Source organism: Ochotona curzoniae, unplaced genomic scaffold, assembly GCF_017591425.1.
Source record: "Ochotona curzoniae isolate NIBS_2020 unplaced genomic scaffold, NIBS_Ocur_1.0 contig_883, whole genome shotgun sequence".
NCBI lineage: Eukaryota > Metazoa > Chordata > Mammalia > Lagomorpha > Ochotonidae > Ochotona > Ochotona curzoniae.
In genome coordinates, this window is record NW_024466599.1 from 70,139,840 (window position 1) to 70,158,219 (window position 18,380).

The following is an 18,380-nucleotide window of genomic DNA, read 5'->3' on the forward strand; positions in this document are numbered from 1 at the left end:
TACAAGGGAGAACTTTGAAGACACTAAGTGAAGGCAGTCATTCCTACAAGGACAAATACTATGATTCTTCTCATCAAGTGGTTAGATTCAGAGATAGCGGGGCTGGTGCAGTGGCACAGTGTGTTAACCCTCCACCTGCGATGCCTGCATCCCTATGGGTACCAGCTTCTGTCCAAGTTGCTCCACTTCTGACCCAGCTCCCTGCCTGTGTCCTGGGAAAGCAGCTGAGGACAGCCCAAAGTTTCGGGATGCTGCACCCACGAGGAACACCCACAAACTCCTGGCTTCAGATTAGATGAGATCAGATCAGCTCCAGTCATTGCAGGCATTTGGGGAGTGAACTAGAAGAAGGAAGTTTGTTTTCTCTCTCTTCTAACTCTTGACTTTCAGTAAAATCAGTAAGTCTTTTTAAGAAAATTCAGAGGGACAGAATGGTGGTTGTGGGGGTAAATTACTATCAGAGTATCTGGAAGGGTCAAAGTTTTGAGATGGATGGCAGTGAAAGTTACACAATACACTGAAAGTACTTACTGCCAAGAAAGTGTGTAAATAAAAATGGGAATACACTATGTTCATATTTTATATGCCACTACAATTTTCTTGAATTTTAAAAATAAGGGAAGCTTATTAAAAGGAAAAAGAAAAATTATCTCTGAAGCTGGAAACCCTTTGTAGTTGAGGGGTCAAAGATAGCAAACCCCAGAAAACAGTTAATGGCAATGATCAGCTGGAACGCAAAGCTGGAAAGTCTAAGAAGCGTGTGCAGTGGTATCTGCGATTATTTGTTCTCTGGGCAGTGGGGGCAGTGGGAGGACACTTGCAGAAGTAATTGTAAGGTCCATGCATTGCCCTTCTCAAGTGACTAAGCCAAAAAGGCACACAGGTACAAAGCCTGATGGTAACTGCTCCACTGTGCTATTATTTTGGCCTGAAACAACAAAGGGTTTAACTCGAGATAAACAGCTTTTTAAGCAACATAAATTTAAAAATACATATAGCCATTTGATATTTTTGACTCAAGGACAGAGAGTTATCTTTGATGTGGGCCACAGGTTCCCCAATCACTGATATTTTAGCGGCACAACAGAGTTGAAATTCATAACCCAGCAAAGTATAACCGCTTTCCAAAACTATTCCACACACTAGTCAGGTTTTTATTTTGAAGAGACTCTGAGCAAGCTATCTAAACCCAACACAGACCACCATGGAGTGCAGCACATTAAGCTGCACCTACGAAATCAGCTCATCTTTTACCAGTCAGAGTCTCAGCTGCTTCATTTTTGTTTCAGCTCTCTAATGCACCTGGCAACGTGATCCCTCACACCCAAGAGAGCAGACAGAATTTCTCCTGGCTTTTGCCTGCTCCCATTCCAAACCTCTGCAACCATCTGGGAGTAAACCAGCAGATGAAAAGATCTCTCTTCCAGTCACACTCTGCCTTTCATGTAAATAACCCTCAAAAAAAGTACAATAAAAATCAGACAAAGCTGGCCTTGCAACAACTTCCATAGAAGCACAATCATTGGCTGTAGTCTTTAGCATATGCTTTTTGGGTTTTTTTTTAAAGATTTATTTTCAAAAAGAATTTTTAATTTTTATTGGAAAGACAGATTTTACAGAAAGACGACAAAAAAGGTTTTCTAGGGCTTGGTACAACGGGGTACCCATTGTACTCGGGGCACTTGGTACAAGTGCCGGATCCCACAGTGGTTCTGATTCTGGTCCTGGGGCTCCACTTCTGATCTCCTTGCTTGTTGGCTGGGGAAGCAGTGAAGGATGGCTATGGCCTTGGGACCCTTCTGCACCAGCATGAGACCAGAAAGAAGCTCTTTGTCTCTCCTCTCTGTAAACCTGCCTTTCCAATAAAATAACTAAAAACAAAAAAAGATCTTTCATCCAATGGGTCACTCCCCAAATGGCTACAACAGCCAGAGCTGAGCTAATCTGAAGCCAGGCGTCTCCTCCATCTCAAAGATGCAGGGTCCCAAGGCCTCTAAGCCTTCCTCTCCTGCTTTCCTAGGCCATAAGCAGGGAGCTGGAAGGGAAGCGGAGCAGTTGAGACAAGAATCAGCACCCACATGGGATCCCAGCACTTGCCGGTGGAGGATTAGCCAACTGAGTCATCAGCTGGACCTGAATCTTTCATCTTTTCTTGGGACAATCTCAATTATGTCCCCAAAGCTAATTTATACTTATAAACTGTTCTGTCATTCTAAGTATCCAAACTCGAATCCATGCAATGCCAGAACCCCACATGGGGGACAATTCAAGTTCCAGCAGCTCTATTTCCAGTCTGGCTTCCTGCTAATACTCCCAGGAAAGCAGTGGAGGACAGCTCAAGTACTTGGACCCCTGGCTCTCACAAAGCAAACCGAGATGAAGTTCCTGGCTCCTGGCCTGGCACAGCACTGGTATTCAGTCAGCTGGGGATCAAACCAGCAGATGAAAATGTTTATCCCTCTGTGTGACTGTGTGTTTCAAACAAATTAATCTTTTTTAAAAAAATCACCTGTTGGCTGACTTAATATTTCCTTTCTGTAGTTCTTAAATTTTTGACATTTTAATGTACATTATTTAGAACACACAACCGGGGAAGGCATTTGGCCCAGAAGTTAAACTTCTCTTTCCCTCTCTCAAAAATAAACACACCATTAGTACTTTCTTACATGTTCTTATATACCTACACCATTTTTTTTTCCAATAAAACTATGAACTAGAGAGATCAAGTCCTTATTTTGCATACAAATGCCTTGTCAAATTGAGAGTTGGATTACGCTTTGTGGTACAAAATCAGTTATCTTTTACAAAATCATGTTCCCAAATCTTCAATGGAGAAGAGTATTCATACAAAATGCTGCAGAATATCCTGAGGCCAAAGTGGCTGCACAGCAGCTTAGGCCACCACCTGCAATGCCAGCATCCCAGATGGAATTCACTTCTGATCCACTCCCCTGCTAATGCACCTGGAAAAGCAGCAAAAGATGATGCAAGTGTTTGTGGTGTAGATGGAGCTCCTTGCTTCTGCAGGTCCAGCCCTGGCCACTGCTGCCATCTGGAAAGTGAACCACTGGATGGAACATTATTTCTCTCCCTTTCACATAACCCTGCCTTTCAAGTAAATTAAAAAATTAACAAGTTTTTTTAAAAGAACAATTTTGTTGAATTGAACTTAAAATAATCTGATAAACAGATGCTTCTATCTAGGCCATCTAGCACATGTCTGGGTATCAGCAGCAACTAAATACATAGCACAAAGACCAAGGAAGAACACGGATCCTACGAATAAGCATCACCCAGACCAGCTCCAAGTAGTCTATATTCACAAGAGTCCCTGCTGACTTTACACAACGCACAATCATGTCATAGTACAGACACAGCTGGACCCAACAAATTCTAGCCTCGCACTTTAAAAAATGTATATGATCCCACATATCTATCCATTTTTAAAAAGCGGAGGGAAAGCTTTCAAGAAAAACAGGTGTATACATTTTTTTTCCCTTTCCAAAAACTAAAATGTACCTATCTGCCTACATGGCTGTGAACTGAAGAGTGACTTTCTACCCAAGCAGTTGGCCTTTGCCCTCATTCCTAGGAAGTCATCTTCACACCCTTGGGATGTCCCATTAAGTTTCTGTTTAGCCCACAGGTCTGAGCTCCATGGGAGAACCAGTAACAGCGTGATCCACTGTGGGGCTTTGGGTCATGTACTGCCTACTTCCGGAAGGGCTAGAGACAGAAAATTCTCCTCACTAGCAATCAACCCTATCTAGGGAACAAAGCCCCCTAGACAAATCACAGATATCAAGGCATGGATGAGCTAATCTGGCAGCCAGTACTACTTGGTGACATGTTAGTGCCGGAATTGAGTACTGTCCACAACTCCCCTGGGAGAGAACAACTCCAAGTTTCACCAATGAACTCTTGCTTTTAGTACGAGAACACTGTCTCCAATCCTCTCCATGGGAAACAACACTATCCACAGGAGACTACATTTCCCAGGGCCTTTTAACATCAGGAATGCCATGAGACTAATGGGAAATGATACAGAGCAGTTCACACAGAATCTGCACCATATACTTTATACTGCTTAAATCTTTTTGTCGAGTTTTAGTCTTAGAAATGATGATGATACCCTCAGGAACAAAGCAACCAAGCAACCAGAAGGAATTTGGGGACCTGAAGGGCCTACAAAGACACATACTACAGAGCGTCTGCCCTATGGGCCACTACTATGTGAGAAAAGATCAATAGTTTGTGTCACCACATTTTAAATCTGTTACGGTAGCTTACCCTGTACCAAATAAACTTTCGTAAGGCACTTTAACATTATGATTTTGATTTAGTATTTAAAAGAACTAAAGTGCTAAGACATGTAAAATATGAATATATTAAAACTGAAAATGCACTACAAATAACCATGTTTAAGACTGATCTTACTAAAATTTTCCATCCCAAGCAATTCCATAACAAAAGTTTTCTCTCAACCTTTTGATTATTCTAAATACACAGAACACAAAAAGATGTCCTTAAAGTGAATATTCTATTTAGTAATAATTTTTCCTGGAACATAGATTTCCATAAAAATAAAGGCAAGAAGTAGAAAGATTTTAATATCAAGGAGAATCATATTCTCTAACTTTCAAGAGTGCAGTGAAATCAGTCAGTTCCTAGAGAGCCTCTCAATTTCCCTGGTTTCCCGACTTCAAAACCTCATGGTCCAACTGCTTTTATTATACATTTCTAGCAGTATGTTCCAGAGGCACCTCAAAGTCACCATGTTCTGAGCAGCGATCAAGCTACAAGGGAAATCAAATTAATGCCTAGAGATGACACAACAGAGTACACTGTGGCACAGCAAGGAAAGCCACCAATTGTGACACCAGCATCCCATATTGGGTCCTAGTTCTTGTCCAGGCTGCTCCAATTCAAAACCAGCCTCAGTGCCAGTGGCCTGGGAAAACAGCAGCAGATGGCCCAAGTGCTTGGAATCCTGCACCCACATGGGAGACCTGGATAAAGCGCCGGTACTGGCTTAGCACAGCCAAGGCCAGTGCAACCTCTGGGGAGTAATCCAGCAGACAGAAGATCTCTCTCTCCCTCTCTCTGCGTCTCTCACTTTGTCTTTGTAACATTGTCTTCCAAATAAATACATTCAAAATAAAAAGCACACAAAACAGTAAGAAGCCACTCATCTTCACTACAAACTGGTACATCCCCACAGGAAAAATGAGTAGCAGTAGCAAGGTTGCTGGTAACAAGAGCAGAATGCTGCTGGAGAGTAAGGAAGGTTGTATCAAAGATGGGGGGGTGGTTCCATTTACAACAGTTGTGGTCCTGTTGTAGCCTGCAGCAGAATCACTGGAACCATCTGTTAAAACAGATGGCTGAGCACCAGCTTGTAAATTTCTCTTTCACAGATTTGGGTTGGGTTGGGAAGCTGCAATTCTAAAATGTTCTCAAGTAACGATGATGTTCCTGGTCAGAGATATACTAAAGAACCAATGTTTTTGTTTGTTTGTTTGTTTGCCCGTACCTGAAGGTATCTAAGGCAGTGAAGACAAGCACAGGATTTCAGAGGTAATCAGACAGGGTATGCCAAGCAGAATTGCACAACAGCAATACATTGGACTCAGCAGCTGGAAGTTTTAATTGCATTGCATGGGACAAAAACCTGATGCTATTCTGAATCTCACCTAAACGTCCAAACGCCAAGTCTGATAGAATGGCTTATTTCAAGGTCATTTAGAATTTGCTGCCTCTTGTAATTGAGAAAGTGAATAAAGTTGAATACAAATTTAAGGTTATCAGAGAAAAGCAATTTATATAAAACTCTTCTACAGGATCCTACATTTGAGGCACTGCCAGAATGTAATAAAAATAAGAAAAAAACAGTAATAAATCTCACAATGAAGAAAAACACCAAGACATCACTGAAGAGGTGGATCTCAGCTGACAAAGCTATGTAGCATTTCATGGGACAAAAAGTCTGTGAAGAAGGGAGGGAGACAGTTTTATGAGAAAACTCAATCAAAATCAAAAATATGCAGATGATAGTTAAGGAAACATTCTGGAATCAACTGGTATGTAGAATGTACAGCCAGAAGTAGCAGAAGATAAACTAAAGAATTTGAGGAAATGAAACAAGATTCTAAATATCATACTAAAGCAAGTCTTCCCAAAGGAAGTACACAGTTGTGAATGTAAATGATAAGGAACGGGTTGGTTACCTAGCAGGTTTCAGGCTCCTAATCTATGAAGACTTACAAACATCAACAGAAAACCTTATCTTGTGCACGGTCCATAAACATAACACATTCTCCTCCTGTGCTTACAAAGCAAAGTGCAGTAAATACCGACATAACCGGAAACAAACCTGAGTGGCCACAATTCAAGCTATGGTTGGGGACAGCATCCGGCCTAGTAGTTCAGATGGCCACATCTCATTCTGGCAATTCCAGTTCCCCCAGGTGGAAACAGTGATGGCTCCAGGAACTGGATTCCTGCAACCCATATATAAGATGTCGACTGAGCCTGGCTACACTCAGCCTCAGCCACTTAGGACATTTCTGGAGCAGGCAGCACACGGGAGTTGTGCTTATCTCTTGCCTTCAAATAAATAAATTGAAACAACAAATATAGTCAAACTCAATCTTCTCTGGGCCTGCATTAGTCCATACATTAGATGCAAACATAAAGAGAAAATGCTTAAGATGCCACTGGGCTCAGCACTGTAGCCTAGAGGCTAAAGTTCTCGCCTTGCATGCACCAGGATTCCATACAGGCACCGGTTCATATTCCAGCTGCTCCACTTCCCTTCCAGCTCCCTGCTTACAGCCTGGAAAAGCAGTCAACACAGCCCAAAGACTTGGGACCTTGCAGCTGCGTGGGAGACCCAGATGAAGCTCCTGGCTTTGAATCGGCCCAGCTCCAGGAGTTGCGGCTACTTGGGGAGTGAACCAGCAGATGGAAGATCTTTCTCCATGTCTCTCCCCGTCTCTCCCCTCTGTAAATCCGACTTTCCAATAAATAAATGTTTTTTTTAAAAGATGTCACACTTTCTGCACTCTTTCCTCACTTCCTAACAAGAATTCTCTATGTTTTAAAATAAAAAAACATTTTTAAAGATGCTAAAATCATTAACACTATTAATGACCTATAATAATTTAAGTACATTATATTTTAACAGACTCTGAGAAGCATGCAGTGGATTCCAAGAGAATGTAACCTTCAACTGACAATCAGAATAGAAACTAGGGCCCGGCACAATAGCGTAGCGGTTAAGGTCCTCACCTTGAATGCGTCGGAATCCCATATGTGTGCTGGTTCTAATCCCGGCAGCCCCACTTCCCATCCAGCTCCCTGCCTGTGGTCTGGGAATGTAGTTGAGGACAGCCTAAGACTTTAGGACCCTGCACCCATGTGGGAGACCCAGAGGAGGCTCCTGGCTTCGGATCAGCTCAGCTCTGGCCACTGTGGCCACTTGGGAAGTGAATCATCAGATGGAAGATCTTCCTCTCTGTCTCTCCTTCTCTCTGTATATCCGCCTTTCCAACTACAAAAAAAAAAAAAAAGAATTTCTGTGAATAAGAAATTTGCAAGAGTAATAACTGCTAACATAACAGTATTAATAACTCAGGTGCTACAATTCTAAGTTACTGAAAGTGGTTTATCAGCACTTCCACACCAATCTCTAGCTCACTCACATGGGTTTGGTTTTCTTCTCACTTAATAGAAATGAACAGTCACCTAGGCCTAAAAATGCAATCAAAAACATGCACCCAAGATCAATTTTTTCACAGCCAGCTTCATGAGCTCTTAAAATGCAAAAAAAAAAAAAAAAAAAAAAAAAAAAAAAAAAGGCTTATAGCCCTACCTACAAAATGTGTCAATGAAACATTTGATTCAAATGAATATTAACTTAAATTTTTTTAAAGTCTAAGAGAAAATTCTCAACAGAAGGCAACCACTTTACTTAAATTCAAATGCAACCCGATTCTTCAGTTAATAGTGGGTAAATAAAGAATTCGGCCTTTGTCCTTGTTCATAAAGATTCAATGCTTACAATTTCCTAAATGGCTGGAGTGTCCCTGTTGCATACACTGGGCCCTTTGGGTTACAACTGCATTTTACTAACAGGGTGACGCCAAGTGAGGCTCCTAAATTTCTGGAATTTAGGGTATGATCTTGAGTCACATGTTATGGAGTTCAGCCACACCTGTGTAATGAGGTTCACATGAGCTTCCCTACTTGGAACTCGCATACTGACATCCTGAAAGGATGATGCTTCCTGGGGACATACAGCGTTCTGGGATGCCCCACATTTAATCTTTCTCATCTGTTTAGTTTTGATTGTCATTTTTTAAAAAAAGATTGCTTTACTCTTTAAAAAGGCAGATCAAATTTATGGAGAGACAAGAGACAGAAACATCTTCCATCTGCTGGTTCACTACTCAAATGGCCACAAGGGCCAAAACTGAGAGTATCTGAAGCCAGGAACACGGAGCCTCCTCCAGGTCTCCCCAGCGGGTGCAGAGTCTGAAGGCTTTGGGCCAGCCCCCACCGCCTTCCCAGGTCACAAGCAGGGTGCTGAAGAAGAACAGGCACGCAAGGACATGAACCAGCACCCATATGGAATCCAAGCACTTGCAGGGAAATAGAATTAGCTACTTGAGCCATCAGGCCAGGCTCAATGTATAGGCTTCAAACAAAACTGCAATGTCAAGAATCATGCTTTTCCTGAGTTTTGGGAGTCATTCTAACGTGTTATCAACACAGGGAGTAGTAGGAACTTGCCAAGATGTAACCAGTTGCGCTCATGGCGGTATCAGAAATGAAGGGACTCTCGTGGTCTAAGCCTTTAATCTACGACATCTAACCTGACTCCATGTAGCTGATGCCAGAATTTCAGTGCATACATAGGATGTACTTCTCTACTTCTCTTCCTAGGATTCTTATGAGAATCACATGGGGTGAAAAACCCAGGAGAGCGCTCTTTAGAGCACATAGCATTTCAAAAGCTAAAATGAACTTCTTTAGGAGAAGGGTTGTTTTTTAAAACACTAAAAAGTCATCTAAGTATTTTTAGAATTCAGGATTGCCCAGCGTAAATAAGTAACAAAAGCACTTGAGATCAAAAGCTAACAAGTCATTAAGAAGTAGAGACAGGTGGGCCAGCACAGTGACACATCAGTCTAATCCTCCACCTGCAGCGCTTGGATCACTGGTTCCTGTCCCAGGTGCTCCACCTCCACCTCAGCTCCCTGCTTATGACCTGGGAACAGCAGCAGAGGCGGGCCCAAGATACTGGGAGACCTGGCTTCCTCACTCCTGGCTTCAAACTGGCGCAGCTCCGGCCATTGCAGCCACTTGGGAAGTGAATCAGTGGATGGAAGAATATCTCTGTCTCTCCTTCTTTCTGTAAATCCTGCCTTTTAAATAATTTTAAAGTTTATTTTTTAAAAATTAGAATTATTACAAGAGTAAAATTTTAGGCACCAGCAACATAGCATAATAGCTAGCAGCATTATATGGATATGTATTGGTTCTAGTCCACCTCCCCACTAATGCACCTGGGAAAAGCAAGGATGGTCCAACTGCTTGGGCCCTTGTCACAAGGAGACCAGGAAGGTCCTGGTTCTTAGCTTTAGACTAGCCCAGCTTTGGCTGAATACTACAGACGTTCTAGCACTTAACACACATTCTTTCTAACTCTTTCAAATAAATAAATATTTTTTAATAAGTACAATTTTTCAATTTGATGAAAAGCATGGAACCTAGGGCCCCAGCACTGTGTGAAGTGGTGTAAGTGGCCACCTGTGACCAGCATCCCATATAGGTGTCAGTTCAAGTCCCAGCTGCTCTATTTCCCAATCCAGCTAGCTCCCTGTTTAATGTGCCTGGAAAAGCAGCAGTGCTTGGGCCCCTGCATGCACACAAGAGACCTGGATAATTTTTTAAAATAAATAATTATAAAATACAAGAGCAAGCAATCTACACCATATTTTCAACTATATAATTCAGACTACTGTATAAAAGAAACATTAAGTCCATTGTTAGTAATTCCAAATGTAAGAACAATCAGGTTTAAGCATACAAAACTACAGTCACTATTTTCTGATTAAACCTCCATAAAGGTCATTTTAGACTATGTATCATCAGGAAGGAATGAAACCAGAAACATTTCACTTACTGGGCTGGATACAAACTACTCAACAACAATCAGCACCTGTCTGTCTATATCCAACCTTCATGTTCAAGCATAAAGCCATGTGGATCAGACTGCCTTGAACACATATCTCAACTATCCTATGTCCCCAAGACAGCTACCCATCTACATGGTGGTACATAATTTCTAACGACACAATATACACATTTTAAAAATCATTTTTATTGGAAAGGCAGATTTATATAGAGGAGATGAAAGGTCTTCCATCCACTGGTTCATTCCCCAGAGGGCCACAATGGCCAGAGCTGAGCCAAGTCTGAGCTGACCAGAAGAGGCAGAAGGGAGCCAGGAGCTTATTCCAGCTCTTCCACACAGGTGCAGGGTCCCAAGGCCTTGGACCATCACTGTTGCTTTCCCAAGCCACAAGCAGGGAGCTGGATTAGTGGAGCAGCAGGGACACGAACCAGCACACAAGTGGGAATTTGGCACTGAGAGGTAAGAACATTAGCCAGTTGAGCCATCACACAGGACAAGAATTTCTATTACTTTCCAAAAAAGGAAAAATAAATAAATAAATAAATAAATAAAATTTAAAAACCAAGAATCAAGGCTTTAAATCCTGATTTTATTAGAACGTCGATTATTTAATTTTCTGCCCTCTTGACTATGACACTAACTACTGGTCTGATGCTTACTAAAGAAGGGGAAAATGATCTCAGCATTAAAAAATCCTTGGTTGTGACCTTATTTCTTCTCTAGCAATCATGACTTTCTGGGTCTCTTCCTTCAATAAATCTAAGACCATGGCCAATAAAATTTGTAAGATTCTTTTCAGCACTGCTGAGATACTCTTACAAATGAAGTCTCAACGTTAATGTAAAAAGTCATAAAACTTACATAAAACCAGAATTTTTAAAATGTAGGTAAAACTTTTTTTTTTTAAAGATTTATTTTATTTTTTATTGGAAAATCAGATACACAGAGAGGAGGAGAGACAGAGAAGATCTTCTGTCCACTGACCCCTCAAATGCCCACAACAGCCAGAGCTGAGCTGATCCAAAGCCAGGAGGTTCTTCTTGGTCTCCCACGTGGGTGCAGGGTCCCAAGGCTTTGGGCCATTTTCCACTGCCTTCCCAGGTCACAGGTAGGGAGCTGGATGGGAAGTGGGGCTCACCCCTAGATAAGACATTTTTGTAGTAATGCTATATTAACAAGAAATTTTTTTTTAATTTAAAGAAAGGAACACTGGGGCCCGTTGCAGTGGCTCAGTGGTAAATCCTCACCTTGCAGGCACCAGAACATCACATGAGCGCCAGTTTGTTTTCCAGAAACTCCACTTCCCATCCAGCTCCCTCAATGTGGCTTGGGATTGCACCTGTGTGGGAGACCTAGCAGCAGCTCCTGGTGATGGATCGGCTCAGCTCCAAGCACTGAGACCACTTGGGGAGTGAGCCAGTGGATGGAAGATCCTTCTCTCTCTTTCCTTCTCTCTGTAAATCTGACTTTCCAATAAAAACAAATATTTTTTAAAAAGACATATAGCATTAATAATTTTTATTATTTGCTTGCTAACTGAAATTTTATCCATCAGCAAACTTAAGACATTTGCTTTCTTGAATCTAATGTGTGTCACATTTTACACAAAATCTTTTGAAACTATTACAAAGCTTATATACCATTACACACAATGCTGTGAATAATTCCAATCATTTTAATAATAAAAAAATTAATGATTTTAAGATATCAACCTATTAAAAGGTTTCAAACTTAAAGAATATACAGCCATTTAAGTACGGTAATTGTAGTTCAGTCTTTTTAAAATCTTAGCCATAAAGAATGCTAAAACTGCCAGTAATTAAGAGGAACACATATTTTTTGCAGTACAAACTGGTGGCAAGTTTCCAAACTGAAACCTTATTTTTACTGTGCCTCATGGTACATGGCTTACAACCTTGTGTTATGGAATCAGGTAGTTCTAGCTACCTTGGCATCCTTCTCCATGGGACCAGCCAAGGATGACCATTTCTCCAACTACTCTGCTTTAGAACTGTGCCTACCTTATACAGTGGTTGTGATTTATCAAATTTGACAATGCAGTCAGCAAACATTATAGCATATCGCACTTCTTAATAGCTTACCAATTTTACTAAGTTTTGGGACAAATAGTAGAGCTGCATTTTGGTTTATTTAAAGTCAGACATACAGAGAGGAGGGGAGAGAGGGGAAGATCTTATGTCCAATGATTCACTCCCCAAGTGACTGCAACAGCCAGAGCTGCGATGATTTGAAGCTAAGAGCCAGAAAGTTCCTCCAAGTCTCTCACACAGGTGCAGGGTCCCAAGGTTTTGGGCCGCCCTCGATTGCTTTCCCAGGTCACAAGAAGGGAGCTGGATGGGAAGTGGGGCTGCCAAGATTAGAACCAGCACCCATATGGGATCCCGGTGCGCTCAAGGCAAGGGTTCCAGCCGTTGGGCCCACTTTTTTTTTTTAAGTTTGAGGCCAAGAATTTCAGATTGTATTGTTAAATTTCAAACTAAAAAAATTTTAAAAGCATAATTTTCCCAGATAAAGGCATTTTACTAAGAACAAGTGAAGTGGGTAAAAAAAAAAAAAATAATGTATTATGCAAGTGTAATCGTCACAAGCATAATCTCAATTTGCAAGAACTTAAGTGGCAATAGCACAAAATAGTTATCATTAAGTTATTTGTATCCATGAATTCTTTTCTCTATTTCTACAAATGCTAGAGGAGAAAAAAAATCACACTAAATAAAAACAGAATGGAAAAGCAAGATACAAAGCATATATTAAGAACTACATATCATTGGGGGAGAGAATGTCTATAATGAAGGGAGCAGAAAGCACACCAAATGTACACATTCCTTCCTTATGGAATACAAGATGGACACTTCAACTGGATCTTCAAGGATTTTTCTGTCTAAAGACAGGAAGCTTCCAGCAAGTCCTTTCATCACCACAATCCCATCTGCGGCCAAACTTCAAAGGGAAATATATAAAAGGCACTCTGGTGGGCACCTGTTGAGATAACCACTCCTAGCATCTTCCACGGATAGAATTAAAAGCCTGCTTTACTCAGTCAGACCAAACACAGGTCACCATTCTCGGCAGTTTATTTAATTTATTCTAGACATGCACAAATCTACTTTTAAAATGATTTACTTGACTGTAATTTTGGTAATCAAAAATTTAACAAAAAAGTAGCACAAAATTCAATCAGTCATGTTTAGCTCATGTCACAGCACAAAATTCACGGCCAATGCTGTGGCACAGTACATAAAGCTGCAGCCTTGTGGTGTCAGAATCCTTGAGGGGCACCAGCTGGAGTCATGGCTATTCCACTTCCACTCTGGTTCCCTGCTCATGTGCCTGGGAAAGCAGTGGTGGATGGCTCAACTGTCTAGGCCACAGCCCAGCTTCAGCTACTGCAGAGGAGTGAGCTAGCAGATGGGTCTGCCTCTCCTGACTCTGTAATGCTGCCTTTCAAATAAACACATTTTTAAACTATTATTTCAAAAGCTGACAGGCACAGAATTAGACAGGCTCTTCCACCTACTGGTTCACTTCCCAAATGTAAACAACATTTGAGACTGAGCCAATCCAAAGCCAAGGAGCTGGAAACTCAGGACAGGAACTCCATGTGCATAGCAGGAACCAAACCACTGGAGCCATCACTGCAGCATCCTAAACACTTTAAATTAAACTCAATGACTCCCTGTAATCCTACAAGATAGACGTTAGTCATCTTACAGATGAGCAAATTGAGACACCAATTAGCATACCCAAGGCCACATCATGGGAATGTTAGAAGCCAGGATATGATAGAGGCTGACTGCGGAGCCAGGGTTCAAAGCTACTATACTATTCATGCACCGACCAAGCAAGTTTTCCCACACTTCTAAGCACCCAACACAGAACTGTTAACAAATGAGATGAGGCCACAGCCCTCTGGCTGAGAAGAGGCCAGGGATCAGAGAAATCTGATAGGGAAAATCACTAAGAGAACACTTGATCTTCACTTTGTTATAAACACAATAAAGAATGGAATTCAGAGGTGATGGACGGGCACTAGTTGCTTCTATTGTAGGGACCAGGGGAGGCGTGATAGCAAGAATCAACACCACCTAGACAAAGAGGTGGTCCAACTACGGGAACAGCAAGGCTAACTTCCTAAGCAAGAGTCTGCAGGAAAGGGCAAAGCCCCAGTGCAATCCATAGTTCTGCAGGAGTGAAGAGAAGGAAGTTAGCAGGTGCCCATCATGCAATGTTCTCACAGGCGGTAGTGAGCACCTCAGATTCCACTTCAATTTTAACATGAAGCTTTCAGAGGATTATGAACAAGAATATGATCTAGCTCTTATAAAGATTATTCTGATTCTTAAATGGGGAACGGTCAGCTAGTAAAGGAAATAACATATCCAGTGAAGCCACTATTTCAACAGTCCCAGAAAGAAATACTGCAATGTGTGGTTTACAAGACAGGCTAACCAAAAAGCCTGCAAACTGGCTCTTAGAAGACTTTTTAATATCCTCAACCTCTCACAGCACTTGGGGGGAAAATTAAGAATTTCCATGATAACACTACTGCTGTGAGGGGGCAAAAATAAAAAAAACCTCTTCCTTTTCAAAAAGCATTTATGTGCTTGACAGAGGTAGAGAGAGGAGCAGTGCGATCTCCCACCTGCTGCTTCACGGCCCAGCTGAAGGCCACTCAGTGCTGGGCAAGGCAGAAGCCAGGATCTTCATGCCCATCTCCCACCCGAGCGCCAGGGGCCCAAATGCTCGGGCCACCTTCTGCTGTTTTTCCGACTCCACTAGTAGACAACTGGGTTGGGAGTCTCTGGGGCACAAACTGATGCCCATATAGGATGCCCTTCTCTCGCTATGCACAGTTCACACACTCTTGAAAGGCAGAATCCGGACACCCCAGTCCAGGACCTGCTCATCTACTCACGGAGATGAAGAACAAGAGGTGCCGTTTACCTCCTCTGGGTAGCTTTCCTTCACACTCCCCCTCTAGAACATCCTGGTTCACTTGTGAACTTCAACAAGGCAGTACAACCATGGGAATACGGACTTGCTGCTCTCCCACTGCATACCACAGTCTCCCCAGATGCTTTCCATTTAAGAATGCATTTACGGCTTGTCCAAATGGGAAATGCTGTGCTCATCGTATGAATGAGAGAAAAAGGTCAAAGTTACCATTTACTTGTCCAGAGTCACACAGCTAGTCATTGGGAAAAACAGAATTCAAACCCACATCTAATTCTGAAGATGTCAAAAAGGGGGCTATCAAAATGTACCTTACGAGGAACCGCTGCAACTTATTAACGATTATTAGATTGTTCCTGGTGAGAACAGGTTTCTTCAATTCTCTGAGTGAAAACACCTCATGAAGTTGGCAGTGGGGAAAGGCAGTCGTCCCCCACACTAAAACACATTGCTTTCAAAAACTATTTCCTACTTTAGCCTTCAAAGAAATTAATCCTCAAAAATGGTTCTCATAGTTGGAAAAAAAAAAAAACAAATCTTAACAGATATATACTACAATACAGGCCAACTTTTACAACCAAACACGGGGCTTTGGTACAGGCCCTGTCAATGACCAAAAGGTAAGCAGGTAAAATGGCTAACCAGACCGTGGGGCGCAGGATTCCAGGGAGTGGGGCTCGGGTGAGCCCGAGGTTGGGAAAGCAGGAAGCTACAGGCCAGCACCCTATGCCCAGGGGAAAAGGGGATGGGGGGCGGCTAGAGGAGAAAGCAAAGGCTTAAAAAGCAGACAGTCAGGACCCCAGGAAGAACCAAGGCTGCTCTGTGTCCTGCCCTCCCCTGAATTGGAAGAAATGACTTATTCTGGCAGACTGAAGCCAGCAGCCAAACACCCCCAACTAAAAATTCTAACAAGTCCTTAATTTTGTTAGGAGCCTGCACTGGCCTATATTGTCCTGACCTAAACATTTCTACGTACGAAGGCCTAAGACGCGGGGGTCAAGACAGAATCAGACCTGCACTGCCTGGCCGTTATCAAGGACACCCACCCACCAACGGGGAATCGCGGGGACCGGGTGTGCTAGCGCGGGAAGGAGGCACTTGTCAGGGCAAGCTGAGAAACGGCGCCCGCATGCCAGGGGGACAGACAAGCAACACGGAAGGAAGGCAAGAATAAAAGCTGCCCTCGGCCGTCATCCCCCCACGAACGGACTCCGAGACCCTGTCGGGGGGCAGGGGGCGTGGCGGGGGCGCGGCAGGGCAGGGGCGCGCGGGTCACGCCGCGGCGAGAGGCAGGCCGGGCCGCCCCGACCCCCGACAACGCTCTGCTCGCCCAACGAGCGCCCGAGAAACGCACCCGAATGAATGGCGCGGGACTCAATGGCCGGCCAGGCGTCGGCGCAGGGAGGGGGGGAAAAAAAACCAAAAAACCAAAAAACCCGAGTTTGCCGGTGCGGTCCGAGCGGGGCCGGTGGAGAGGCGGAGGGGGAGAAGGGGCGTCCTCAGGCGGGACACCGGGCGCCGTGGAGACGGAGCGGGGCGGGAGGCCGTGCGGGAGCCGGGACGGCCGCGCCATGGCGGAGGTGGAGGCGGCGGCGAACGGGAGGTCACGCGTTACATAACCCGGGGAGCTCCGGCGCGGCAGCGGGCGCCGCGGACAGCCCAGGCCCACGCGCGCGCGCGCGCCACGAGAGGACAGCTCGCGGTCCCGGGCCGGGGCTCCCCTCCCCCGTGCCGCCAGGCTGGGCTCGGCCGGGAAGAAGCGGGAGCCGGCCGCCGCCGCTCAGGAGGGTCTGCGGGGCCACTCGAGTCCGGCCCGGCCCTTCCCCCCACCCCGCCGGCCGGGGAGAGAGAGGGAGAGGAGAGGAGGGGAAGGCGAGTCGCTCACCTTCCGCGGAGCCCCCACACACCACCATGCCCGGGCCCGGCCGCACTCGTCCGGGCCTCGCGGGGCCCCGGCTGCGCCGCCGCACAGTGTCCTCGCCGCGGGAAGAAGGCAGTCACGCCGCCGCGCCGCGCCGCGGTCCACGCTCCCCCCACGGTCGCGGCGGTCGGGCCGGCGCGCGCGCGCGCGGGGGCTCGTGCGTCCGTGCGCGCGCGAGTTCGCTCCCTGCTCCTCCCCCGCGGGCGAGCGAGCGAACGTACGCGCACGCGCGCGCGCCGCAGTCCCGCCCCACCCCAGCGCGCCGCCTCCGCCTGCCCGTCGCCTCCTCAGCGCGCACTCACCCTGCGCGGCGCACGCGCCCGGAGGGGGACGACCCGGACGCCCGGCGCGCCGCGGCCAGCCCGCGCCGCCCGGCCCCGCCCTCCTCCCCGCGCCGCCGCCCGCAGGGGGCAAGCGCCCGGGCGGCACGTGACCGTCTCGCTGGCGGGGGGCGGCGCGGGGTCGGCTGCGCGCCTTCGGCCGCCCGGCGCCCGCTTGGGGTGGCGGGGCCTCCGGGTGAGGTGGCCCGCTCGCTCGCTCCGGGCTCCTCCGTGTGTGTGTGTGTAGTCCCGGGACTTGAGACCCTCGGTCCTGCGTGAGGACGAGCCAGACGCCCGGGCCCCGCGGCACGAGCCATTGATGGACAGTGACATCTAGTGGAAGGAGAGGCGCGCGCCGACCGAGGCGCTCCGCCTGTCGGGGAGCCATGGAGACCCGGGGCGCACAGCGCTGAGCCGGGAGCCACGCTGCGCCACCCGCGCTCTCTCCTCGGGGCGCGGACGCCATCCTCCGTCCTGGGCGCGCGCGTCCCGCATCGCCCCTGGATATTGTACATGGAGGGCAGGTGTCGGGTCCCCCAAGCCTGAGGTGGGGTAACGAGGGAGAGCAGTCTTGTGCAAATGTAAACAGAAAGCTCATCTTCTGCGGCGTGGCTGCGTAAATAATAATTCTAACCGAGGGCCTTGTAGCCAACAAAAATCTCTCCCTCAGGGCCATTCCCCGCTCCACCCCCTCCCCCGGCTGGCCAAGCGGGTCTGGCGGGAGACACGCATTGTCATTGTTGCCATGCATAAACGTGAAGTCTGTCGGCTTGCTTGCAACACTTCTGTGCCGCCTTTGCTTTTACACAAGCTAGTTGGGAAGAGTTTGCAAGTACTTAGGGAACAGCTCGCGTTCTTTGGAAAACGAGTATGCCAGCCTAGAACTGGTGCCGTGGGAGACTGAATGTTTAGGTCGTTTGCTTCTCCTCCCCTGCCCCACCCCGATTTTGTCATTTTATATCCC